Source organism: Rhinichthys klamathensis, unplaced genomic scaffold (assembly GCF_029890125.1).
Source record: "Rhinichthys klamathensis goyatoka isolate OS25496 unplaced genomic scaffold, OSU_Roscu_1.1 h1tg000151l_1, whole genome shotgun sequence".
Classification (NCBI taxonomy): Eukaryota; Metazoa; Chordata; class Actinopteri; order Cypriniformes; family Leuciscidae; genus Rhinichthys; species Rhinichthys klamathensis.
This window is the reverse complement of record NW_026606686.1, coordinates 522,501-547,500: the sequence shown is the minus strand read 5'-3', so window position 1 is coordinate 547,500 and position 25,000 is coordinate 522,501. Positions and strand designations below refer to the sequence as shown.

Sequence of the window (25,000 nt, the reverse complement as noted above, 5' to 3'; positions counted from 1 at the left end):
ACACACACACTTACACACACACTCTCGCACACACACACACACACACTCACACTTACTCACACACTTACACACACACACTTACACTCACACATACAGTCACACTTACACTCACACTTACACACACACACACACACTTACACACACACACACACACACACACTTACACATACACACACACACACACACACACACACACTCACACTTACACTCACACTTACACTCACACACACTCACACTTACACTCACACTTACACTCACACTTATACATACTCACACTTATACACACACACACAGGGTTTCAGACCCTAATAATCCCCCATGATGCCCCACACCACTAACATCATTACTGGAGCCCTGAACATCAGCACAGATGCAGTGAGTATATCCGCTCTCTGTCCATCATCGGTAGAGTTGTTCAAGGACAGAAGAAAAAACACACTTTCCTAACTTGAAATACAATAAATGTCAACTGAAATAAAAGCAAGTATAAAAAAAACTTTTCAAAAAAAAGCAACATTTCTCATTTTCATTTAGTTTATGTTGATGTACTAAATTAACTAAAACTAAAATAGAAATAAAAATGACAAAACTATATAGACGTATTTAAAAAATAAAAAATAAAAATGATGAAAACACAAAATTACTAAAACTTTAACTAAATAAGTAGAATTCTTGATTGACGGTCTAGTGTTTCCATATGTAGAACTAATTTATATATATATTATTAAGAGTGTGTGTGACAGGCAGGACTCGACTTGGACGGTTCGTCTGGACTTACTGATTTAATTCTGCAGAATAAATGGAAAAACAATGTCAATAAGTGAAAAATGAGAGTAGAAAATGATAAATCGTCATGCATGTCTGTGTTATTGACTGGACTGCAGCAGAGAGAGAGAGAGAGAGTGTGTGTGTGCTGCTCTCAGAAGAGCTAGAAACACTGATTGCTTTACAGACTAGAGACGTGTGTGAGAGAGTGTGTGAGAATGCGTACGTGTGTGTGTGCGTGCGTGAGTGAGCGTGTGAGTGTGTCTGTGTGTGTGTGTTACTAGGTGTGTGTGTGTGTGTGTGAGTGAGTGAGTGTGTGTGTGTGTGTGTGTGTGTGTGTGTGTGTGTGTGTGTGTGTGTGTGTGTGTGTGAGTGAGTGAGTGTGTGTCTGTTTGTGTGTGTGTCTGTCTGTTTGTGTGTGTGTGTCTGTCTGTTTGTGTGTGTGTCTGTTTGTGTGTGTGTCTGTTAGTGTGTGTGTGTGTGTGTGTGTGTCTGTGTCTGTTAGTGAGTGCGTCTGTTAGTGAGTGTGTCTGTTAATGTGTGTCTGTTAGTGTGTGTGTCTGTTAGTGTGTGTGTCTGTTAGTGAGTGTGTCTGTTAATGTGTGTCTGTTAGTGAGTGTGTCTGTTAGTGAGTGTGTCTGTTAATGTGTGTCTGTTAGTGAGTGTGTCTGTTAGTGAGTGTGTCTGTTAATGTGTGTCTGTTAGTGAGTGTGTCTGTTAGTGAGTGTGTCTGTTAATGTGTGTCTGTTAGTGAGTGTGTCTGTTAGTGAGTGTGTCTGTTAGTGAGTGTGTCTGTTAGTGTGTGTGTCTGTTAGTGAGTGTGTCTGTTAGTGAGTGTGTCTGTTAATGTGTGTCTGTTAGTGAGTGCGTCTGTTAGTGAGTGTGTCTGTTAATGTGTGTCTGTTAATGTGTGTCTGTTAGTGAGTGTGTCTGTTAGTGTGTGTGTCTGTTAGTGTGTGTGTCTGTTAGTGAGTGTGTCTGTTAGTGTGTGTGTCTGTTAGTGTGTGTGTCTGTTAGTGAGTGCGTCTGTTAGTGAGTGTGTCTGTTAGTGAGTGTGTCTGTTAGTGAGTGTGTCTGTTAGTGTGTGTCTGTTAGTGAGTGCGTCTGTTAGTGAGTGTGTCTGTTAATGTGTGTCTGTTAGTGAGTGTGTCTGTTAGTGTGTGTGTCTGTTAGTGAGTGCGTCTGTTAGTGAGTGTGTCTGTTAGTGAGTGCGTCTGTTAATGTGTGTCTGTTAGTGAGTGTGTCTGTTAGTGTGTGTGTCTGTTAGTGTGTGTGTCTGTTAGTGAGTGCGTCTGTTAGTGAGTGTGTCTGTTAGTGAGTGCGTCTGTTAGTGTGTGTGTCTGTTAGTGAGTGTGTCTGTTAGTGAGTGTGTCTGTTAGTGAGTGTGTCTGTTAGTGTGTGTCTGTTAGTGAGTGCGTCTGTTAGTGAGTGTGTCTGTTAATGTGTGTCTGTTAGTGAGTGTGTCTGTTAATGTGTGTCTGTTAGTGTGTGTGTCTGTTAGTGAATGTGTCTGTTAATGTGTGTCTGTTAGTGAGTGTGTCTGTTAATGTGTGTCTGTTAGTGTGTGTGTCTGTTAGTGAGTGTGTCTGTTAATGTGTGTCTGTTAGTGAGTGTGTCTGTTAATGTGTGTCTGTTAGTGAGTGCGTCTGTTAGTGAGTGTGTCTGTTAATGTGTGTCTGTTAGTGAGTGTGTCTGTTAGTGTGTGTGTCTGTTAGTGAGTGCGTCTGTTAGTGAGTGTGTCTGTTAGTGAGTGCGTCTGTTAGTGTGTGTGTCTGTTAGTGAGTGCGTCTGTTAGTGAGTGCGTCTGTTAGTGAGTGTGTCTGTTAGTGAGTGTGTCTGTTAGTGAGTGTGTCTGTTAGTGAGTGTGTCTGTTAGTGAGTGTGTCTGTTAGTGAGTGTGTCTGTTAATGTGTGTCTGTTAGTGAGTGCGTCTGTTAGTGAGTGTGTCTGTTAATGTGTGTCTGTTAGTGAGTGTGTCTGTTAGTGTGTGTGTCTGTTAGTGTGTGTGTCTGTTAGTGAGTGTGTCTGTTAGTGAGTGTGTCTGTTAGTGAGTGTGTCTGTTAGTGTGTGTCTGTTAGTGAGTGCGTCTGTTAGTGAGTGTGTCTGTTAGTGTGTGTGTCTGTTAGTGAGTGTGTCTGTTAGTGAGTGTGTCTGTTAGTGAGTGTGTCTGTTAGTGTGTGTGTCTGTTAGTGTGTGTGTCTGTTAGTGAGTGTGTCTGTTAGTGTGTGTTTGTGTGTGTGTCTGTTAGTGAGTGTGTCTGTTAGTGTGTGTGTCTGTTAGTGAGTGCGTCTGTTAGTGAGTGCGTCTGTTAGTGAGTGTGTCTGTTAGTGTGTGTGTGTGTCTGTTAGTGAGTGTGTCTGTTAGTGTGTGTGTGTGTGTGTGTGTGTCTGTTAGTGAGTGTGTCTGTTAGTGTGTGTGTGTGTGTGTGTGTGTCTGTTAGTGAGTGTGTCTGTTAGTGTGTGTGTGTGTGTGTGTGTGTGTCTGTTAGTGAGTGTGTCTGTTAGTGTGTGTGTGTGTGTGTGTGTGTGTCTGTTAGTGAGTGTGTCTGTTAGTGTGTGTGTCTGTTAGTGAGTGTGTCTGTTAGTGAGTGTGTCTGTTAGTGAGTGTGTCTGTTAGTGAGTGTGTCTGTTAGTGAGTGTGTCTGTTAGTGAGTGTGTCTGTTAGTGTGTGTGTCTGTTAGTGAGTGTGTCTGTTAGTGTGTGTTTGTGTGTGTGTCTGTTAGTGAGTGTGTCTGTTAGTGTGTGTGTCTGTTAGTGAGTGTGTCTGTTAGTGAGTGTGTCTGTTAGTGTGTGTGTCTGTTAGTGTGTGTGTCTGTTAGTGTGTGTGTCTGTTAGTGAGTGTGTCTGTTAGTGTGTGTGTCTGTTAGTGTGTGTGTCTGTTAGTGAGTGTGTCTGTTAGTGAGTGTGTCTGTTAGTGTGTGTGTCTGTTAGTGTGTGTGTCTGTTAGTGTGTGTGTCTGTTAGTGTGTGTGTCTGTTAGTGAGTGTGTCTGTTAGTGAGTGTGTCTGTTAGTGTGTGCGTCTGTTAGTGAGTGCGTCTGTTAGTGAGTGTGTCTGTTAGTGAGTGTGTCTGTTAGTGTGTGTGTCTGTTAGTGAGTGTGTCTGTTAGTGAGTGTGTCTGTTAGTGAGTGTGTCTGTTAGTGAGTGTGTCTGTTAGTGAGTGTGTCTGTTAGTGTGTGTGTCTGTTAGTGAGTGTGTCTGTTAGTGAGTGTGTCTGTTAGTGTGTGTGTCTGTTAGTGTGTGTGTCTGTTAGTGTGTGTGTCTGTTAGTGAGTGTGTCTGTTAGTGTGTGTGTCTGTTAGTGAGTGTGTCTGTTAGTGAGTGTGTCTGTTAGTGAGTGTGTCTGTTAGTGAGTGTGTCTGTTAGTGAGTGTGTCTGTTAGTGTGTGTGTCTGTTAGTGAGTGTGTCTGTTAGTGAGTGTGTCTGTTAGTGAGTGTGTCTGTTAGTGTGTGTGTCTGTTAGTGAGTGTGTCTGTTAGTGAGTGTGTCTGTTAGTGTGTGTGTCTGTTAGTGTGTGTGTCTGTTAGTGAGTGTGTCTGTTAGTGTGTGTGTCTGTTAGTGAGTGTGTCTGTTAGTGAGTGTGTCTGTTAGTGTGTGTGTCTGTTAGTGAGTGTGTCTGTTAGTGTGTTTGTGTGTGTGTCTGTTAGTGAGTGTGTCTGTTAGTGAGTGTGTCTGTTAGTGAGTGTGTCTGTTAGTGAGTGTGTCTGTTAGTGAGTGTGTCTGTTAGTGAGTGCGTCTGTTAGTGAGTGCGTCTGTTAATGTGTGTGTCTGTTAGTGAGTGTGTCTGTTAGTGAGTGTGTCTGTTAGTGAGTGTGTCTGTTAGTGAGTGTGTCTGTTAGTGAGTGCGTCTGTTAGTGAGTGCGTCTGTTAGTGAGTGCGTCTGTTAGTGTGTGTGTCTGTTAGTGAGTGTGTCTGTTAGTGAGTGCGTCTGTTAGTGAGTGTGTCTGTTAATGTGTGTCTGTTAGTGAGTGTGTCTGTTAGTGTGTGTGTCTGTTACTGTGTGTGTCTGTTAGTGTGTGTGTCTGTTAGTGAGTGTGTCTGTTAGTGTGTGTGTCTGTTAGTGTGTGTGTCTGTTAGTGTGTGTGTCTGTTAGTGAGTGTGTCTGTTAGTGAGTGTGTCTGTTAGTGTGTGTGTCTGTTAGTGAGTGCGTCTGTTAGTGAGTGTGTCTGTTAGTGAGTGTGTCTGTTAGTGAGTGCGTCTGTTAGTGAGTGTGTCTGTTAATGTGTGTCTGTTAGTGAGTGTGTCTGTTAGTGTGTGTGTCTGTTAGTGAGTGTGTCTGTTAGTGAGTGTGTCTGTTAGTGAGTGTGTCTGTTAGTGAGTGTGTCTGTTAGTGAGTGTGTCTGTTAGTGAGTGTGTCTGTTAGTGTGTGTGTCTGTTAGTGAGTGTGTCTGTTAGTGTGTGTTTGTGTGTGTGTCTGTTAGTGAGTGTGTCTGTTAGTGTGTGTGTCTGTTAGTGAGTGCGTCTGTTAGTGAGTGTGTCTGTTAGTGTGTGTGTCTGTTAGTGTGTGTGTCTGTTAGTGTGTGTGTCTGTTAGTGAGTGTGTCTGTTAGTGTGTGTGTCTGTTAGTGTGTGTGTCTGTTAGTGAGTGTGTCTGTTAGTGAGTGTGTCTGTTAGTGTGTGTGTCTGTTAGTGTGTGTGTCTGTTAGTGTGTGTGTCTGTTAGTGTGTGTGTCTGTTAGTGAGTGTGTCTGTTAGTGAGTGTGTCTGTTAGTGTGTGCGTCTGTTAGTGAGTGTGTCTGTTAGTGTGTGCGTCTGTTAGTGAGTGCGTCTGTTAGTGAGTGTGTCTGTTAGTGAGTGTGTCTGTTAGTGTGTGTGTCTGTTAGTGAGTGTGTCTGTTAGTGAGTGTGTCTGTTAGTGAGTGTGTCTGTTAGTGAGTGTGTCTGTTAGTGAGTGTGTCTGTTAGTGTGTGTGTCTGTTAGTGAGTGTGTCTGTTAGTGAGTGTGTCTGTTAGTGTGTGTGTCTGTTAGTGTGTGTGTCTGTTAGTGTGTGTGTCTGTTAGTGAGTGTGTCTGTTAGTGTGTGTGTCTGTTAGTGAGTGTGTCTGTTAGTGAGTGTGTCTGTTAGTGAGTGTGTCTGTTAGTGAGTGTGTCTGTTAGTGAGTGTGTCTGTTAGTGTGTGTGTCTGTTAGTGAGTGTGTCTGTTAGTGAGTGTGTCTGTTAGTGAGTGTGTCTGTTAGTGTGTGTGTCTGTTAGTGAGTGTGTCTGTTAGTGAGTGTGTCTGTTAGTGTGTGTGTCTGTTAGTGTGTGTGTCTGTTAGTGAGTGTGTCTGTTAGTGTGTGTGTCTGTTAGTGAGTGTGTCTGTTAGTGAGTGTGTCTGTTAGTGTGTGTGTCTGTTAGTGAGTGTGTCTGTTAGTGTGTTTGTGTGTGTGTCTGTTAGTGAGTGTGTCTGTTAGTGAGTGTGTCTGTTAGTGAGTGTGTCTGTTAGTGAGTGTGTCTGTTAGTGAGTGTGTCTGTTAGTGAGTGCGTCTGTTAGTGAGTGCGTCTGTTAATGTGTGTGTCTGTTAGTGAGTGTGTCTGTTAGTGAGTGTGTCTGTTAGTGAGTGTGTCTGTTAGTGAGTGTGTCTGTTAGTGAGTGCGTCTGTTAGTGAGTGCGTCTGTTAGTGTGTGTGTCTGTTAGTGAGTGTGTCTGTTAGTGAGTGCGTCTGTTAGTGAGTGTGTCTGTTAATGTGTGTCTGTTAGTGAGTGTGTCTGTTAGTGTGTGTGTCTGTTACTGTGTGTGTCTGTTAGTGTGTGTGTCTGTTAGTGAGTGTGTCTGTTAGTGTGTGTGTCTGTTAGTGTGTGTGTCTGTTAGTGTGTGTGTCTGTTAGTGAGTGTGTCTGTTAGTGAGTGTGTCTGTTAGTGTGTGTGTCTGTTAGTGAGTGCGTCTGTTAGTGAGTGTGTCTGTTAGTGAGTGTGTCTGTTAGTGTGTGTTTGTGTGTGTGTCTGTTAGTGAGTGTGTCTGTTAGTGTGTGTGTCTGTTAGTGAGTGCGTCTGTTAGTGTGTGCGTCTGTTAGTGAGTGTGTCTGTTAGTGAGTGTGTCTGTTAGTGTGTGTGTCTGTTAGTGAGTGTGTCTGTTAGTGTGTGTGTCTGTTAGTGAGTGTCTGTTAGTGAGTGTGTCTGTTAATGTGTGTCTGTTAGTGAGTGTGTCTGTTAATGTGTGTCTGTTAGTGTGTGTCTGTTAGTGAGTGTGTCTGTTAGTGTGTGTCTGTTAGTGAGTGTGTCTGTTTGTGTGTGTGTCTGTTAGTGAGTGTGTCTGTTAATGTGTGTCTGTTAGTGAGTGCGTCTGTTAGTGAGTGTGTCTGTTAGTGTGTGTCTGTTAGTGTGTGTGTCTGTTAGTGAGTGCGTCTGTTAGTGAGTGCGTCTGTTAGTGAGTGTGTCTGTTAGTGAGTGTGTCTGTTAGTGTGTGTGTCTGTTAGTGAGTGCGTCTGTTAGTGAGTGTGTCTGTTAGTGTGTGTGTCTGTTAGTGAGTGCGTCTGTTAGTGAGTGTGTCTGTTAGTGAGTGTGTCTGTTAGTGTGTGTGTCTGTTAGTGTGTGTGTCTGTTAGTGAGTGCGTCTGTTAGTGAGTGTGTCTGTTAGTGAGTGTGTCTGTTAGTGAGTGTGTCTGTTAGTGAGTGTGTCTGTTAGTGAGTGTGTCTGTTAGTGAGTGTGTCTGTTAATGTGTGTCTGTTAGTGAGTGTGTCTGTTAGTGAGTGTCTGTTAATGTGTGTCTGTTAATGTGTGTCTGTTAGTGAGTGTGTCTGTTAGTGTGTGTGTCTGTTACTGTGTGTGTCTGTTAGTGAGTGTGTCTGTTAGTGAGTGTGTCTGTTAGTGAGTGTGTCTGTTAGTGAGTGTGTCTGTTAGTGAGTGTGTCTGTTAGTGTGTGTGTCTGTTACTGTGTGTGTCTGTTAGTGTGTGTTTGTGTGTGTGTGTGTGTGTGTCTGTTAGTGAGTATGTCTCTGTGTGTGTATGTGTGTGTGTGTAGACCAGTAGATGTTTATGATTCAGTGGAAATGAAACTAAATTTAGCCTACTCATTTACATCACTGGGAAGTCAGTCATATAACGGCCCTAAGATGGGTTACTGCCGTCGGTTTAGACGTGCGATGGAAGGATGTTTGGATGGAGAGACCGTCAGACGAGTGGAGGATCGATGGAGAGATAATCAGTGCAAGTGTCTCCTGTTTATCCTCCTTAACCAGCTACACAACAGCAGCAGAACATGAGAACGGGCTTTATACGCATCTGTCTTGGGGACCGCTGATGTGTGTGAGATGCGGCGTGTGTGTGCGTGAGATGCGGCGTGTGTGTGAGATGCGTCGCGTGTTATGGCTGATCTCAGATTCACGTTCATGCCTCCTTCAGTTCTGCTGATATCAGATCTGCTCCTGTTCCTCTCGTTTCTGTGATCATCTGACCAATCAGGCTCAGAGAATGAATGACAACAGGAAGTGCAGTTTGTGGAACTACACAGCCATCAAACATCTGTCCATCAAACATCAACTTCCTGTTGTCCATCAAACACACAGGAAATGTAACTTGTTAATGTGCCTAATAATTCTATTCAAACAGTTTGTGTGTGTGTGTGGGTGTGTGTGTGTGTGTGTGTTAATATATATATACTATATAAACACACAAAAAAACACAAAAGAAAAGTTTTTAAAACCTAATATGTTAATTAGCAGCACAATGGTAAAAGTGTTTTTGATGGGCGTGATCATGGAAATAAGCAATGAAGTAACTTATGATCAACATTCATTTAAAACAGATTTAATAGAATTAATGAAAAATGAATACAGAAAGAAAAAGAAAAAATATGATTTTTATATATATATATATATATATATATATATGTAAACAATAGTGTATATACATTTTTTTCAAGCTCCAAAACATTTTTATTTAATATTTTATTTTATTTTATTATAGAAATCATTTTTTTAAACCCTGTAATCACATAAACTAGAAAAGTCATCGATAATAGAAAAAAGTGTAAACCATGAAAAACATTCATTTATATTGGTTTTATGAATTTGAATATTTTTAAATTATTTTATTTAATCAACTATATATAACCACTAATAAAAATATCACACTAATACGTACATAAAGAGTTTGAAAACGACCAGCTCTGTCGTTATAGCAGGAGTATTCGTAATATCGCGGTCATGTGGATCTATGGTTCAATCTGTCATAATTCCCAGAATTTAATCACTATTTATGATGTGCCATTTACATATTTAAAAGAGAAACTCGAGTATGTGAGAGATGCGGTCAGTGCCATGTTAGGAGCTGGAGAGGTCAAAGGTCAGAGTGAACCCACCCCCACCTCAGATGTCATGATCACACTTACAGGAAGTGGGCGGAGCTTCTTCTAGTCCAATAGGAGCAGAGCATCCGTGTGTGCGTGTTTTTTTCATTCGTTTTTTCTTAAAATACATGCTGTGTGCGTGTGCGTGTGTGTGTGCGTGTGTGTGTACGTCTAATATTTCCCAGGACTGATGATTCGTCCACCGCATCATGACAGAGATGGAAAACTCAGAATTCAGCTCTCAAACGCATCATCAGTCTGCAAACTCACAATCTTGTTATCGATGCGTAACCTCTTTACAAATACATGATCATTTTACAAACGTGACAGCGGTTCGTCTCCGCGCACACACACACACACACACACACACACAGAACGACAGGAAGGAGATGAGAAGAGCGCTTCAGCCTCTCAGAGGTCAGAGGTCAAAGGTGATGACACCTGTCATGCTCTTCTCGTCCGTTTCGCCTCGTTTCTATTCTTCTTTTGTCTCTTCACGGCTCATTTTGTCTCTTGTTGACTAACCTTATCGCTTCTCTTCACTTTTATTCTCTCTTCTCACCATCACTCCTTTTATCTCATCTCATTTCTTCCCTTCTTTACTTTCATCTCTTCTTGGATCATCTCATCTCTTCACATCTCATATCATCTTGTCTTATTTCTTCCCTTCCATTTTTCTCTTCCCTTTTCCTCTTCCCTTCCATTTTTTCCCCCTTTTCCTCTTCTCTTCTCTTCCGCCATTTCTACATCATTGCACATGCACAGAACTTTCCTGTATACATGTCCTATCGGACGGATTAGAAAAGGTTTAAGCCGACGTCACAGTTACGTCGCGGCGCTAGCTGGAGGCAAACCAAAGGGAAAACTGGAAAATCCGGCCAATATAAACCAGCACAGATTCGGCTACATAATAAGGAGCTTAAATTATTATTATTATTATTAAATGTCATCTTGTTGTGTTGTTGGGTGCAAGAATCGATGAAAAATGAATATGCTGTATCTGGAATTTTTATTTCTAGAAAATACTCACATCATTAACATCGCACCGTGATGTCACTCTTTACATGGTCGTCTTCTCGGCGCTGGCGCGGCAGAACTGCGGATCACACACACAAGTCTTTACATGAGCATTCAGCACATAGTTATAGGCATCTAAAGATTTACATGCCCTCCGTTTCTCTTTACGCTCGGTTTCTCTATCGGGTAACGTTAGGTGTAGAAGTCAGGCCACTCAACCGGAGGTAGCGTTAGCGTTAATCCTGTCAGATCGTCCATCATTGACTGAGCGTGTACAGTACGGGTCGGCCAATCTGGTTCCGTCCGTTACAATTAGCTTCTGCAAATAACAATCATGGTCCTGGACACTGAGTGACCTTACACATTAAGATAAAATCAGATTTTCTCCAGTCATTGTAAAAAACAAGCTAACAAAACTTGCAAACTAGCGTTAGAGAAGCGGCCAGAGGGATCGTTCTGCCTCCACCTAAGCTCCGCCCACAGAAACGTCACCATGTTTACCAACTGAAAATTGGTCTATAGGCTAGTAATAAATGCACACACATACAAAAATGTCTTTCGCCCTGTAAGCGTCCTGGAGAATATTTCTGTTCGTCCTAAACACATTTGAAACCAACTGAAAAGGGGTCTATTACAATCGGATAATTAGAGTTCGTGTAAACACAGCTACTCATAACTTCATCTCTTCATTTCTCCTCTTGTCTCGACATCTCTTCTCTTCATGTCTCTTTTCATAGCTCATCTTCTGAATGTAGAAGTTTAGCTTTACCTGTGTGATGTCTTCCCTTCCCTGTTGATGCTCATGTGGTGTCATGACCTTTGACCTTCGCACACGGTGTAGATTGTTTTTTTTAACCCCGTAGAGCAAAACCACCTTCCTTCTCATGATAGATTTAGCTTGTGTGCTTTTATTTGTCTCTTCACAAGTGATTGTTCATCAGTAGATTTTCCATTGACTGTGTGTGTGTGTTTGTGTGAGAGAGAGCGTGAGCGTTTGCCCTCCGGCTGTTCTGGATCCTCGTAAAATGAACAGTGACCCAATAAAAGCCCAAATAAATGAAAAATAAGCAGTGATTCCCACAGCTCTCTGACCTGAACCAAACACCTTCTGTTTGTCTGTTTGAACACGCCACTTTTTCCAGACTCGAGGGTCTTAACATCTATGTAGCACTGTTTCTATTCTCTCATAGTAACTTTCTTTTCTTCCTGCTCTTTAATGGAGTCATACCATGGAATCCAAGATTTCCATGGTAGGATGAGGCAATAATTATTTTTCAGTCATACTGAACATGATGGTAAACTTACTTTGGTCCATGTAGTCTTTCAGAGTAACGGTTTGAAGAGGATTCAGAGAAACGTCTGACTATGCCAAAGCACGAATGGGCAGATTTAGTGCTCTGTTTCTTTAAGAATGACCTCATGCATGAGGACATCCGTGTGTTTAGCGGTCATGGGTCGTTCAAATGTTGATCTGGATTTATTTCAGATGATGATGATGATGTCATAATGGCACAGTAACAGGGTAGTGTTGTTCATAAGACAGAGAACAGACTCCAAGATCATTAAACACTAGGAAATTAATAATTCAGCACAGTGGAGCCACACTGGGGAAATTCAGCCAGAGACAGACAGATGTTAAAAATTCAGCTTTGATGTCCAGAGCAAAACCTGTGACCTGAACACTGCAAAGATGTTGAGAGCTTACAGGAATCTGAGAGAAGAGGTTTTTGTGTGTGTGAGGAATTCTGAGTGGTGTTTGACCATGTAAAAGTTTTGAGTGGGATCGCCATTTGTTGCTATGCAGTTGCTAGGATATTCTAGGTTGTTGCTATAGCATTCATAAGGTTGCTCTACTGTTGCAAAGGTGTGCTGTTTTTAAGTGTGTTGCTGTGTTATTTTGATTGTGTATTTTTTAGAATGTTGTGTTGTAGTTGATATGGTGTTCTGAGTGTTTAGGTTGTTGCTGTGCAGTTGCTAGGGTGTTCTGAGTGTTTAAGCTGTTGCTGTGCAGTTGCTAGGGTGTTCTGAGTGTTTTAGGCTGTTGATGTGCAGTTGCTAGGGTGCTCTGAGAGTTTAGACTGTTGCTATGCAGTTGCTAGGGTGTTGTGAGTGTTTAAGCTGTTGCTGTGCAGTTGCTAGGCTGTTCTGAGAGTTTAGACTGTTGCTGTGCAGTTGCTAGGGTGTTCTGAGAGTTTATACTGTCGCTGTTCAGTTGCTAGGGTGTTATGAGAGTTTATGCTGTTGATGTGCAGTTGCTAGGGTGTTCTGAGTGTTTAGGCTGTTGCTGTGCAGTTGCTAGGCTGTTCTGAGAGTTTAGACTGTTGCTGTGCAGTTGCTAGGGTGTTCTGAGAGTTTATACTGTCGCTGTTCAGTTGCTAGGGTGTTATGAGAGATTATACTGTTGATGTGCAGTTGCTAGGGTGTTCTGAGTGTTTAGGCTGTTGCTGTGCAGTTGCTAGGCTGTTCTGAGAGTTTAGACTTGCTGTGCAGTTGCTAGGGTATTCTGAGTGTTTAGGCTGTTGCTGTGCAGTTGCTAGGGTGTTGTGAGTGTGTAGGCTGTTGCTGTGCAGTTGCTAGGGTGTTATGAGAGATTATACTGTTGATGTCCAGTTGCTAGGGTGTTCTGAGTGTTTAGGCTGTTGCTGTGCAGTTGCTAGGGTGTTCTGAGAGTTTATACTGTCGCTGTTCAGTTGCTAGGGTGTTATGAGAGATTATACTGTTGATGTGCAGTTGCTAGGGTGTTTTGAGTGTTTAGGCTGTTGCTGTGCAGTTGCTAGGGTGTTCTGAGAGTTTAGGCTGTTGCTGTGCAGTTGCTAGGGTATTCTGAGTGTTTAGGCTGTTGCTGTGCAGTTGCTAGGGTGTTGTGAGTGTTTAGGCTGTTGCTGTGCAGTTGCTAGGGTGTTATGAGTGTTTAGGCTGTTGTTGTGCAGTTGCTAGGCTGTTCTGAGAGTTTAGACAGTTGCTGTGCAGTTGCTAGGGTGTTCTGAGAGTTTAGGCTGTTGCTGTGCAGTTGCTAGGGTGTTATGAGTGTTTAGGCTGTTGCTGTGCAGTTGCTAGGCTGTTCTGAGAGTTTAGGCTGTTGCTGTGCAGTTGCTAGGCTGTTCTGAGAGTTTAGACAGTTGCTGTGCAGTTGCTAGAGTGTTCTGAGAGTTTAGGCTATTGCTGTGCAGTTGCTAGGGTGTTATGAGTGTTTAGGCTGTTGCTGTGCAGTTGCTAGGGTGTTCTGAGAGTTTAGGCTGTTGCTCTGCAGTTGCTAGGGTGTTGTGAGTGTTTAGGCTGTTGCTGTGCAGTTGCTAGGGTATTCTGAGAGTTTAGGCTATTGCTGTGCAGTTGCTAGGGTATTCTGAGTGTGTAGGCTGTTGCTGTGCAGTTGCTAGGGTATTCTGAGTGTTTAGGCTGTTGCTGTGCAGTTGCTAGGGTGTTGTGAGTGTTTAGGCTGTTGCTGTGCAGTTGCTAGGGTGTTGTGAGTGTTTAGGCTGTTGCTGTGCAGTTGCTAGAGTGTTCTTAGAGTTTAGGCTATTGCTGTGCAGTTGCTAGGTTGTTCTGAGAGTTTAGACTGTTGCTGTGCAGTTGCTAGGCTGTTCTGAGAGTTTAAACTGTTGCTGTGCAGTTGCTAGGGTATTCTGAGTGTTTAGGCTGTTGCTGTGCAGTTGCTAGGGTGTTGTGAGTGTTTAGGCTGTTGCTGTGCAGTTGCTAGAGTGTTCTTAGAGTTAAGGCTATTGCTATGCAGTTGCTAGGGTGTTCTTAGAGTTTAGGCTGTTGCTGTGCAGTTGCTAGGGTGTTCTGAGTGTTTTAGGCTGTTGATGTGCAGTTGCTAGGGTGCTCTGAGAGTTTAGACTGTTGCTATGCAGTTGCTAGGGTGTTGTGAGTGTTTAAGCTGTTGCTGTGCAGTTGCTAGGCTGTTCTGAGAGTTTAGACTGTTGCTGTGCAGTTGCTAGGGTGTTCTGAGAGTTTATACTGTCGCTGTTCAGTTGCTAGGGTGTTATGAGAGTTTATGCTGTTGATGTGCAGTTGCTAGGGTGTTCTGAGTGTTTAGGCTGTTGCTGTGCAGTTGCTAGGCTGTTCTGAGAGTTTAGACTGTTGCTGTGCAGTTGCTAGGGTGTTCTGAGAGTTTATACTGTCGCTGTTCAGTTGCTAGGGTGTTATGAGAGATTATACTGTTGATGTGCAGTTGCTAGGGTGTTCTGAGTGTTTAGGCTGTTGCTGTGCAGTTGCTAGGCTGTTCTGAGAGTTTAGACTTGCTGTGCAGTTGCTAGGGTATTCTGAGTGTTTAGGCTGTTGCTGTGCAGTTGCTAGGGTGTTGTGAGTGTGTAGGCTGTTGCTGTGCAGTTGCTAGGGTGTTATGAGAGATTATACTGTTGATGTGCAGTTGCTAGGGTGTTCTGAGTGTTTAGGCTGTTGCTGTGCAGTTGCTAGGGTGTTCTGAGAGTTTATACTGTCGCTGTTCAGTTGCTAGGGTGTTATGAGAGATTATACTGTTGATGTGCAGTTGCTAGGGTGTTCTGAGTGTTTAGGCTGTTGCTGTGCAGTTGCTAGGGTGTTCTGAGAGTTTAGGCTGTTGCTGTGCAGTTGCTAGGGTATTCTGAGTGTTTAGGCTGTTGCTGTGCAGTTGCTAGGGTGTTGTGAGTGTTTAGGCTGTTGCTGTGCAGTTGCTAGGTTGTTCTGAGAGTTTAGACTGTTGCTGTGCAGTTGCTAGGCTGTTCTGAGAGTTTAAACTGTTGCTGTGCAGTTGCTAGGGTATTCTGAGTGTTTAGGCTGTTGCTGTGCAGTTGCTAGGGTGTTGTGAGTGTTTAGGCTGTTGCTGTGCAGTTGCTAGAGTGTTCTTAGAGTTTAGGCTATTGCTGTGCAGTTGCTAGGGTGTTCTTAGAGTTTAGGCTGTTGCTGTACAGTTGCTAGGGTGTTGTGGGTGTTTAGGCTGTTGCTGTGCAGTTGCTAGTGTTCTTAGAGTTTAGGCTGTTGCTGTGCAGTTGCTAGGTTGTTCTGAGAGTTTAGACTGTTGCTGTGCAGTTGCTAGGCTGTTCTGAGAGTTTAAACTGTTGCTGTGCAGTTGCTAGGGTATTCTGAGTGTTTAGGCTGTTGCTGTGCAGTTGCTAGGGTGTTGTGAGTGTTTAGGCTGTTGCTGTGCAGTTGCTAGAGTGTTCTTAGAGTTTAGGCTATTGCTGTGCAGTTGCTAGGGTGTTCTTAGAGTTTAGGCTGTTGCTGTACAGTTGCTAGGGTGTTGTGGGTGTTTAGGCTGTTGCTGTGCAGTTGCTAGTGTTCTTAGAGTTTAGGCTGTTGCTGTGCAGTTGCTAGGGTGTTGTGAGTGTTTAGGCTGTTGCTGTGCAGTTGCTAGTGTTCTTAGAGTTTAGGCTGTTGCTGTGCAGTTGCTAGGGTATTCTGAGTGTTTAGGCTGTTGCTGTGCAGTTGCTAGGGTGTTGTGAGTGTTTAGGCTGTTGCTGTGCAGTTGCTAGTGTTCTTAGAGTTTAGGCTGTTGCTGTGCAGTTGCTAGGGTATTCTGAGTGTTTAGGCTGTTGCTGTGCAGTTGCTAGAGTGTTCTGAGAGTTTAGGCTATTGCTGTGCAGTTGCTAGGGTGTTGTGAGTGTTTAGGCTGTTGCTGTGCAGTTGCTAGAGTGTTCTGAGAGTTTAGGCTGTTGCTGTGCAGTTGCTAGGGTGTTCTGAGAGTTTAGGCTATTGCTGTGCAGTTGCTAGGGTGTTGTGAGTGTTTAGGCTGTTGCTGTGCAGTTGCTAGTGTTCTTAGAGTTTAGGCTGTTGCTGTGCAGTTGCTAGGGTGTTGTGAGTGTTTAGGCTGTTGCTGTGCAGTTGCTAGTGTTCTTAGAGTTTAGGCTGTTGCTGTGCAGTTGCTAGGGTGTTGTGAGTGTTTAGGCTGTTGCTGTGCAGTTGCTAGTGTTCTTAGAGTTTAGGCTGTTGCTGTGCAGTTGCTAGGGTATTCTGAGTGTTTAGGCTGTTGCTGTGCAGTTGCTAGGGTGTTGTGAGTGTTTAGGCTGTTGCTGTGCAGTTGCTAGGGTGTTCTGAGAGTTTAGGCTGTTGCTGTGCAGTTGCTAGAGTGTTCTGAGAGTTTAGGTTATTGCTGTGCAGTTGCTAGGGTGTTGTGAGTGTTTAGGCTGTTGCTGTGCAGTTGCTAGAGTGTTCTGAGATTTTAGGCTATTGCTGTGCAGTTGCTAGGGTATTCTGAGAGTTTAGGCTGTTGCTGTGCAGTTGCTAGGGTATTCTGAGTGTTTAGGCTGTTGCTGTGCAGTTGCTAGGGTATTCTGAGAGTTTAGGCTGTTGCTGTGCAGTTGCTAGTGTTCTTAGAGTTTAGGCTGTTGCTGTGCAGTTGCTAGAGTGTTCTGAGAGTTTAGGTTATTGCTGTGCAGTTGCTAGAGTGTTCTGAGAGTTTAGGCTATTGCTGTGCAGTTGCTAGGGTGTTCTTAGAGTTTAGGCTGTTGCTGTACAGTTGCTAGGGTGTTGTGGGTGTTTAGGCTGTTGCTGTGCAGTTGCTAGTGTTCTTAGAGTTTAGGCTGTTGCTGTGCAGTTGCTAGGGTGTTGTGAGTGTTTAGGCTGTTGCTGTGCAGTTGCTAGTGTTCTTAGAGTTTAGGCTGTTGCTGTGCAGTTGCTAGGGTATTCTGAGTGTTTAGGCTGTTGCTGTGCAGTTGCTAGGGTGTTGTGAGTGTTTAGGCTGTTGCTGTGCAGTTGCTAGGGTGTTCTGAGAGTTTAGGCTGTTGCTGTGCAGTTGCTAGAGTGTTCTGAGAGTTTAGGCTATTGCTGTGCAGTTGCTAGGGTGTTCTTAGAGTTTAGGCTGTTGCTGTACAGTTGCTAGGGTGTTGTGGGTGTTTAGGCTGTTGCTGTGCAGTTGCTAGTGTTCTTAGAGTTTAGGCTGTTGCTGTGCAGTTGCTAGGGTGTTGTGAGTGTTTAGGCTGTTGCTGTGCAGTTGCTAGTGTTCTTAGAGTTTAGGCTGTTGCTGTGCAGTTGCTAGGGTATTCTGAGTGTTTAGGCTGTTGCTGTGCGGTTGCTAGGGTGTTGTGAGTGTTTAGGCTGTTGCTGTGCAGTTGCTAGTGTTCTTAGAGTTTAGGCTGTTGCTGTGCAGTTGCTAGAGTGTTCTGAGAGTTTAGGCTATTGCTGTGCAGTTGCTAGGGTGTTGTGAGTGTTTAGGCTGTTGCTGTGCAGTTGCTAGAGTGTTCTGAGAGTTTAGGCTGTTGCTGTGCAGTTGCTAGGGTGTTCTGAGAGTTTAGGCTATTGCTGTGCAGTTGCTAGGGTGTTGTGAGTGTTTAGGCTGTTGCTGTGCAGTTGCTAGTGTTCTTAGAGTTTAGGCTGTTGCTGTGCAGTTGCTAGGGTGTTGTGAGTGTTTAGGCTGTTGCTGTGCAGTTGCTAGTGTTCTTAGAGTTTAGGCTGTTGCTGTGCAGTTGCTAGTGTTCTTAGAGTTTAGGCTGTTGCTGTGCAGTTGCTAGGGTGTTGTGAGTGTTTAGGCTGTTGCTGTGCAGTTGCTACTGTTCTGAGAGTTTAGGCTGTTGCTGTGCAGTTGCTAGAGTGTTCTGAGAGTTTAGGTTATTGCTGTGCAGTTGCTAGGGTGTTGTGAGTGTTTAGGCTGTTGCTGTGCAGTTGCTAGAGTGTTCTGAGAGTTTAGGCTATTGCTGTGCAGTTGCTAGGGTATTCTGAGAGTTTAGGCTGTTGCTGTGCAGTTGCTAGGGTATTCTGAGTGTTTAGGCTGTTGCTGTGCAGTTGCTAGGGTATTCTGAGAGTTTAGGCTGTTGCTGTGCAGTTGCTAGTGTTCTTAGAGTTTAGGCTGTTGCTGTGCAGTTGCTAGAGTGTTCTGAGAGTTTAGGTTATTGCTGTGCAGTTGCTAGGGTGTTGTGAGTGTTTAGGCTGTTGCTGTGCAGTTGCTAGAGTGTTCTGAGAGTTTAGGCTATTGCTGTGCAGTTGCTAGGGTATTCTGAGAGTTTAGGCTGTTGCTGTGCAGTTGCTAGGGTATTCTGAGTGTTTAGGCTGTTGCTGTACAGTTGCTAGGGTGTTGTGAGTGTCTAGGCTGTTGCTGTGCAGTTGCTAGTGTTCTTAGAGTTTAGGCTATTGCTGTGCAGTTGCTAGGGTATTCTGAGTGTTTAGGCTGTTGCTGTGCAGTTGCTAGGGTGTTGTGAGTGTTTAGGCTGTTGCTGTGCAGTTGCTAGAGTGTTCTGAGAGTTTAGGCTATTGCTGTGCAGTTGCTAGGGTATTCTGAGAGTTTAGGCTGTTGCTGTGAAGTTGCTAGGGTATTCTGAGTGTTTAGGCTGTTGCTGTACAGTTGCTAGGGTGTTGTGAGTGTTTAGGCTGTTGCTGTGCAGTTGCTAGTGTTCTTAGAGTTTAGGCTGTTGCTGTGCAGTTGCTAGGGTGTTGTGAGTGTTTAGGCTGTTGCTGTGCAGTTGCTAGGGTATTCTGAGAGTTTAGGCTATTGCTGTGCAGTCGCTAGGGTATTCTGAGTGTGTAGGCTGTTGCTGTGCAGTTGCTAGGGTGTTGTGAGTGGTTAGGCTGTTGCTGTGCAGTTGCTAGTGTTCTTAGAGTTTAGGCTGTTGCTGTGCAGTTGCTAGGGTGTTGTGAGTGTTTAGGCTGTTGCTGTGCAGTTGCTAGGGTATTCTGAGAGTTTAGGCTATTGCTGTGCAGTTGCTAGGGTATTCTGAGTGTGTAGGCTGTTGCTGTGCAGTTGCTAGGGTATTCTGAGTGTTTAGGCTGTTGCTGTGCAGTTGCTAGGGTGTTGTGAGTGTTTAGGCTGTTGCTGTGCAGTTGCTAGGGTATTCTGAGTGTTTAGGCTGTTGCTGTGCAGTTGCTAGGGTGTTCTGAGTGTGTAGGCTGTTGCTGTACAGTTGCTAGGGTGTTGTGAGTGTTTAGGCTGTTGCTGTGCAGTTGCTAGTGTTCTTAGAGTTTAGGCTGTTGCTGTGCAGTTGCTAGGGTGTTGTGAGTGTTTAGGCTGTTGCTGTGCAGTTGCTAGGGTATTCTGAGAGTTTAGGCTATTGCTGTGCAGTTGCTAGGGTATTCTGAGTGTGTAGGCTGTTGCTGTGCAGTTGCTAGGGTATTCTGAGTGTTTAGGCTGTTGCTGTGCAGTTGCTAGGGTGTTGTGAGTGTTTAGGCTGTTGCTGAGCAGTTGCTAGGGTATTCTGAGTGTTTAGGCTGTTGCTGTGCAGTTGCTAGGGTGTTGTCGGTGGTTTCAGGATGACACACACTCTCACCTTTAACACTAGAGTTTAATGCTCAGGTTTAACACTAGAGGTTTGATCAACAGCTCTAGTGCTTCAGTAAATAGAGTTCAGAGGTGGGGGGGCGTCTAGTGGGGCCGTTTCTTTTTCTGTCAGGATGTTGTGGGGTTAAACCCCCCTGAAACAGCCCAGAGAGCAGCACGCCAGCTCCCATCAGGGGGTAAAAGGGGCAGGAGGGGGTGACAGATGGTCCTGCTCGGGTACAACCACACACACACACACACACACTGAGGTTAATAGACACTTTCTTGACTGATTTGACAAAGTTGAACACCAGCTAGTGTCGACTACACACACAGAGCCTGCACCTGCTCACACACACACACACACACACACACACACACACACATTCTCTCTCTCTTATCTAGATGAATAGTCATACTATAGCCAAATCTCTCTTTTTCTTGCATTTTAGAATAAAGATATAATTAATTCCTTCCTTAAATTTTCGCCCATATATTTTCTCTTTTTTGTTGTTGCATATTTTACCTATATAATTCATGCTCGTGTTCATATTTTTCCTGGTACATTTCATGTTTTTGTTCATAATATGCAATTTTGCATATTTCCGTCCATTTCATTTTTTTCATATACCGTACTTCCCCATATATCTCATGCATTTCAGATTTTCCCATATATATTTCTATTTTTTTTTTTTGCATATTTTTTTCTCCACATATTTCATAATTGTTTTCCTATTGTTTTGTCCCATATATATATATTTTTTTTCCCATTAATTTCATTAATATTTCATAGTCATTTATTCATTTATCAAGTGAGTTGTTTATTAATCACTTCTTTCCTTTTCTCTTTTTGTTTTGTTTTCTCCTTCCATGCAGCAAAAAAGGCAAAAGAGAGCAGGTTAAAATTAGATTCCAAAATTGATTGAAGGACTGCGAGTGTGTGTGTTTGTGTGTGTTCGTTTCGTTTAATGCTTCTGTTGCGTTTGCTCTCCAGTTTACTGATGACATCAGCACTCGTCGTGCTCAAAGTGGCCTGATGCAACATTCCTGTTCATTCCTAAAGCGATAGTTCACCTGAAAATGAACACTTGGTCATTATTTACTCTTTCTTACGTAGAACACAAAATGAGATGTTCAGCAGAATGTTCAGGCTGCTCTTTACATACAATGAAAGTGCACTTTAACTACAGAAAACTCTATAAAACTAGTTTATGACTACATTCATACAGTCATACAGTAGCAGCATGAACGTGTACAGTAGTACATATGAAAGCGCTATATAAATGCCTCATTCATTCATCACTCTGTAGAAGAAAGCAAGCCATTCATTCATGTTTGGGATTTAGTTTTTTGGGTGAACTGTGCCTTTAAAGGGACCAAGAAAACACCTGATCTCACAGACAGGAAATAAAAGCTTCTCGCCCTTAAAAGGGTCATACCTTCTTTCTCTCTCTCTCTCTCTGAATCACTTAATTGCAGTAACATCCTCAAAGAGCCATCATGGCTTAGGAGGCGATCATCTTGCTTTTCTGTCTTCAAGGCTGTTTCCTTTGAGTCGCTCTACCGTCTTTTGTGAATGTTAAATTGGATGAGATTCACTCTCTTAAACGGCCACTTACGTTTCGGTTTTAATGGAATCCGCTTCTGTGTGTGTATAGTGAGTACCAAGTGTGCTACATGTCACACACACTTTCAGTGTGATATGAGGTGAAGGTCTGTTTCTAATGCACTATTTTAAAAATGAGGAAAATAGACACTTCAAGCACGACACCAAGGACGGCATTTCCCATCCCGACAACATGATATCAAACTAACCTCTGCTAAACGCTTTGTAGATCCGATGATCATGCATGTTTACTAGTGTAACCAGCAGGGAGCGCTACACATCTCAGTGATGACACTAACTAGTGTTTTAAAACAGGACTGGTATGTTGTTTTGGGGGGGAAATGGTGAAGGATTTACTATGGAATCAATTTTCACTCAGAAATAATTACAAAGAAACAGCAAGTAACACACTGAATTAAACATGAAATTTCATGTGACACTGAAGACTGGAGTAATGATCACAGGAATAAATTACATGCTATTTTAAGTTGTAATAATATTTCACTGTTTTCACTGTATCAAATAAATGCAGCCTTGGTGAGCAGAAGAGATTTCTATCATAACAATAAAAAAACGTACCAACTCTACTCTACATATTATAGCTTTAAACATGATTCTATCCGAGTGTAAATGGTCTGTTTTGTAAATGCCATTTTGATTCTGCAGACCAGAAAAGCCTACAGTAGACCAGACCAGTAGTCTCTGTGATATTGACCATATACTCCGTTTATTTAGTCTTCATTTCTGCACAGAGACTTGTCTGTCTCTCTGATGCTGGAAACCACAGTATTGATCTCACCCACAACCCTACTGGCGCTTTACCTTACTGGAAGTTGTGGGGACGTCTGTCCCACCGCACACACACGCTCACGTCGGTGTCTCCATGCAGCACGTCTGGTGTCTGAACGTGTGTGTGTGTTCTGCACACATGCTGTTTTATCTCTGAGGTTCAGATGTGCTAGAAACTTCTGTTCGGCCACAGAAGCGCCACGTTTGAGCTTTTACAGGACGTCGTGCTTAATCTATGAGAAATAATGGGTTTGTTTTGTTATTCCTTCATCAGATGTCATTTGTAGCCCATTTAACTTCTGTAATGTGACGTATTTATGAGTTTAACTATATTTAGTTGGTAATAATGTAGGATGAGACTCGATTTACCCATCAAGATGTGTTGTTTTGGTAACGCTTTATTTCGATAGTCTACTTTAGACATTGTATTATAAGTAACTTTGCAACTACAGTAGCAGTCATTAGAGTATTAATAGACTGTCTGCTTAATATCTGTAACACTTTATTTTGATCCTCCCTAACAGACATTCTACGGACTATAAGTAATTTTGCAAGTACATGTCAACTCGTTCTACTAACCCTAATCTAACAGTCTACAAATTGCAGTTACTTAGTTACATAGGACAATTTTACATAGTTAGTAGAATGTTACACTGTAGTTAGTAGAATGTTACATAAAAGAAGGTTACATAGTAGAAAGTTACGTAGTAGAATGTTACAGTAGTTAATAGAATGTTACATAAAAGAAGGTTACATAGTAGAAAGTTACGTAGTAGAATGTTACATCGTAGTTAGTAGAATGTTACAGTACTTAATAGAATGTTACACTGTAGTTAATAGAATGTGACAGTAGTTAATAGAATGTTACACTGTAGTTAGTAGAATGTTACACTGTAGTTAGTAGAATGTTACACTGTAGTTAGTAGAATGTTACAGTAGTTAGTAGAATGTTACATAAAAGGTTATGTAGTAGAATGTTACATAGTAGTTAGTAGAAAGTTACATAGTTGTTACTAGAATGTTACATATTTAGTAGAATGTTACATATTAGTTAGTAGAAAGTTACATAAAAGAAGGTTACATATTAGTAGAAAGTTACGTAGTAGAATGTTACATATTAGTTAGTAGAAATTTACATAGTATAATGTTACATATTAGTTAGTATAATTTTACATAATAGAATGTTACATATTAGTTAGTAGAAAGTTATATAGTTGTTACTAGAATGTTACATATTATTTAGTAGAAAGTTACATATTAGTTAGTAGAATTTTACATAATAGAATGTTACATATTAGTTATTAGAAAGTTACATATTAGTTATTAGAAAGTTACATATTAGTTATTAGAAAGTTACATAGTTGTTACTAGAAAGTTACATATTAGTTAGTAGAAAGTTACATATTACATATTAGTTAGTAGAAAGTTACATATTAGTTAGTAGAAAGTTACATATTAGTTAGTAGAAAGTTGCATATTAGTTAGTAGAAAGTTACATAGTTGTTACTAGAAAGTTACATATTAGTTAGTAGAAAGTTACATATTACATATTAGTTATTAGAAAGTTACATATTAGTTACTAGAAAGTTACATAGTTGTTACTAGAAAGTTACATATTAGTTAGTAGAAAGTTACATATTACATATTAGTTAGTAGAAAGTTACATATTAGTTAGTAGAAAGTTACATATTAGTTAGTAGAAAGTTGCATATTAGTTAGTAGAAAGTTACATATTAGTTAGTAGAAAGTTGCATATTAGTTAGTAGAAAGTTACATATTAGTTAGTAGAAAGTTACATAATAGAATGTTACATATTAGTTAGTAGAAAGTTACATAGTATAATGTTACATATTAGTTAGTAGAAAGTTACATATTAGTTAGTAGAAAGTTACATATTAGTAAGTAGAATGTTACCAGTGTTGGGTAAGTTACTCTAAAAAAGTAATTAATTACTAGCTAGTAATTATACCTTCAACAGAGTAATTAAATTACGAATTAATCTCTAAAAAGTATTGCATTACTTATTTTTAATTATACTTTCTAAATCCCATATCAACCTCGACCAGTTCGTATCGACCAATACAAGGATAGACATGCAACTGCTCATTATTCTTAGTAATTAGCAAGGTTTGGCGTCTGAACTTGTTGGTCAAGTTTTGGTTGAAGCAAAAGGCGCTGGAGGCTGTTAATTTAAAAAATTTAGACTTATAATTAAAAAAATTTTTTATTTTTTTTAAGAAATTAGTACTTTTATTTAGCATGGATGCATTGAATTGACCAAAAGTGATCATCAAGATGTGTTGGATTGAAATTATTAGTGTTATTTGTTGATCAGTTGCACTAATTGTGTGTGTGTGTGTGTGTGTGTGTGTGTGTGTGCGTGCGTGCGTGTGTGTGTGTGTGTGTGTGTGTGTGTGTGTGTGTGTGTGTGTGTGTGTGTGTGTGTGTGTGTGTGTGCAAACAACGACCCTTCATTTTTCTTCTTTCTCCTCGCCTCTTCTTTGCTGCAATCGCGTGACTCCAATTTTTCCAGGCCTTTGGAAGGAAGTTAAAAGTCCTGTTTACCGACAGCTTAGAGCTTAATTGACTGGAAGCCAAATAGAGAGTGTTTGTGCTATTCAGCGCTGGGGCCTATTGATAAAGGCGTGTGTGAAAGCGGGCGAGCAGGAGGGGTGTGTATTGAAGAGAGACGCGGTCACAATCGCTTTGTGGACTCTTTTATCATGGACACTCGAGCCCCAGTCTCAGCGGACACACACCGGCCGTCTGTCGCGCTATTGAACTGTCTCTCTCTCTCTCTCTCTCTCACACACACACACACACACACAGAGAGAGAGAAGAGAGTGAGAGAGTAAGAAAAGCACTGGCAGTGAACATGCCAACAGATGTAACATTTACAGTCGTGAGAGTGTGTGTGTGTGAGTGAGTGAGTGAGTGAGTGAGTGAGTGTATGTGTGTGAGCAAGCAAGTGAGTGAGCGAGCGAGTGAGTGAGTGAGTGTATGTGTGTATGTGTGTGAGCGAGTGAGTGAGTGTATGTGTGTGAGCGAGTGAGTGAGCGAGCGAGTGAGTGAGCGAGTGAGTGTATGTGTGTATGTGTGTGAGCAAGCAAGTGAGTGAGTGAGTGAGTGAGTGAGTGTATGTGTGTGAGCGAGTGAGTGAGCGAGCGAGTGAGTGAGCGAGCGAGGGAGTGTATATGTGTGAGCGAGTGAGTGAGCGAGTGAGTGAGCGAGTGAGTGAGTGAGTGAGTGAGTGAGTGAGTGAGTGAGTGAGTGAGTGAGTGAGTGAGTGAGCGAGCGAGCGAGCGAGTGTATGTGTGTGAGCGAGTGAGTGAGCGAGCGAGCGAGCGAGTGAGTGTATGTGTGTGAGTGAGTGTATGTGTGTGAGCGAGTGAGTGAGTGTATGTGTG

At 42.3% G+C, this 25,000-nt stretch overlaps 1 protein-coding gene across 1 annotated transcript in view; it reads left to right on the top strand.

Annotated features, from left to right (window-relative positions):
* LOC130090810 (WD repeat-containing protein 7) overlaps window positions 1-25,000 on the top strand; it is a gene marked incomplete at its 5' end in the record, with an annotated part of 108,084 nt that overhangs the window by 38,473 nt on the left and 44,611 nt on the right.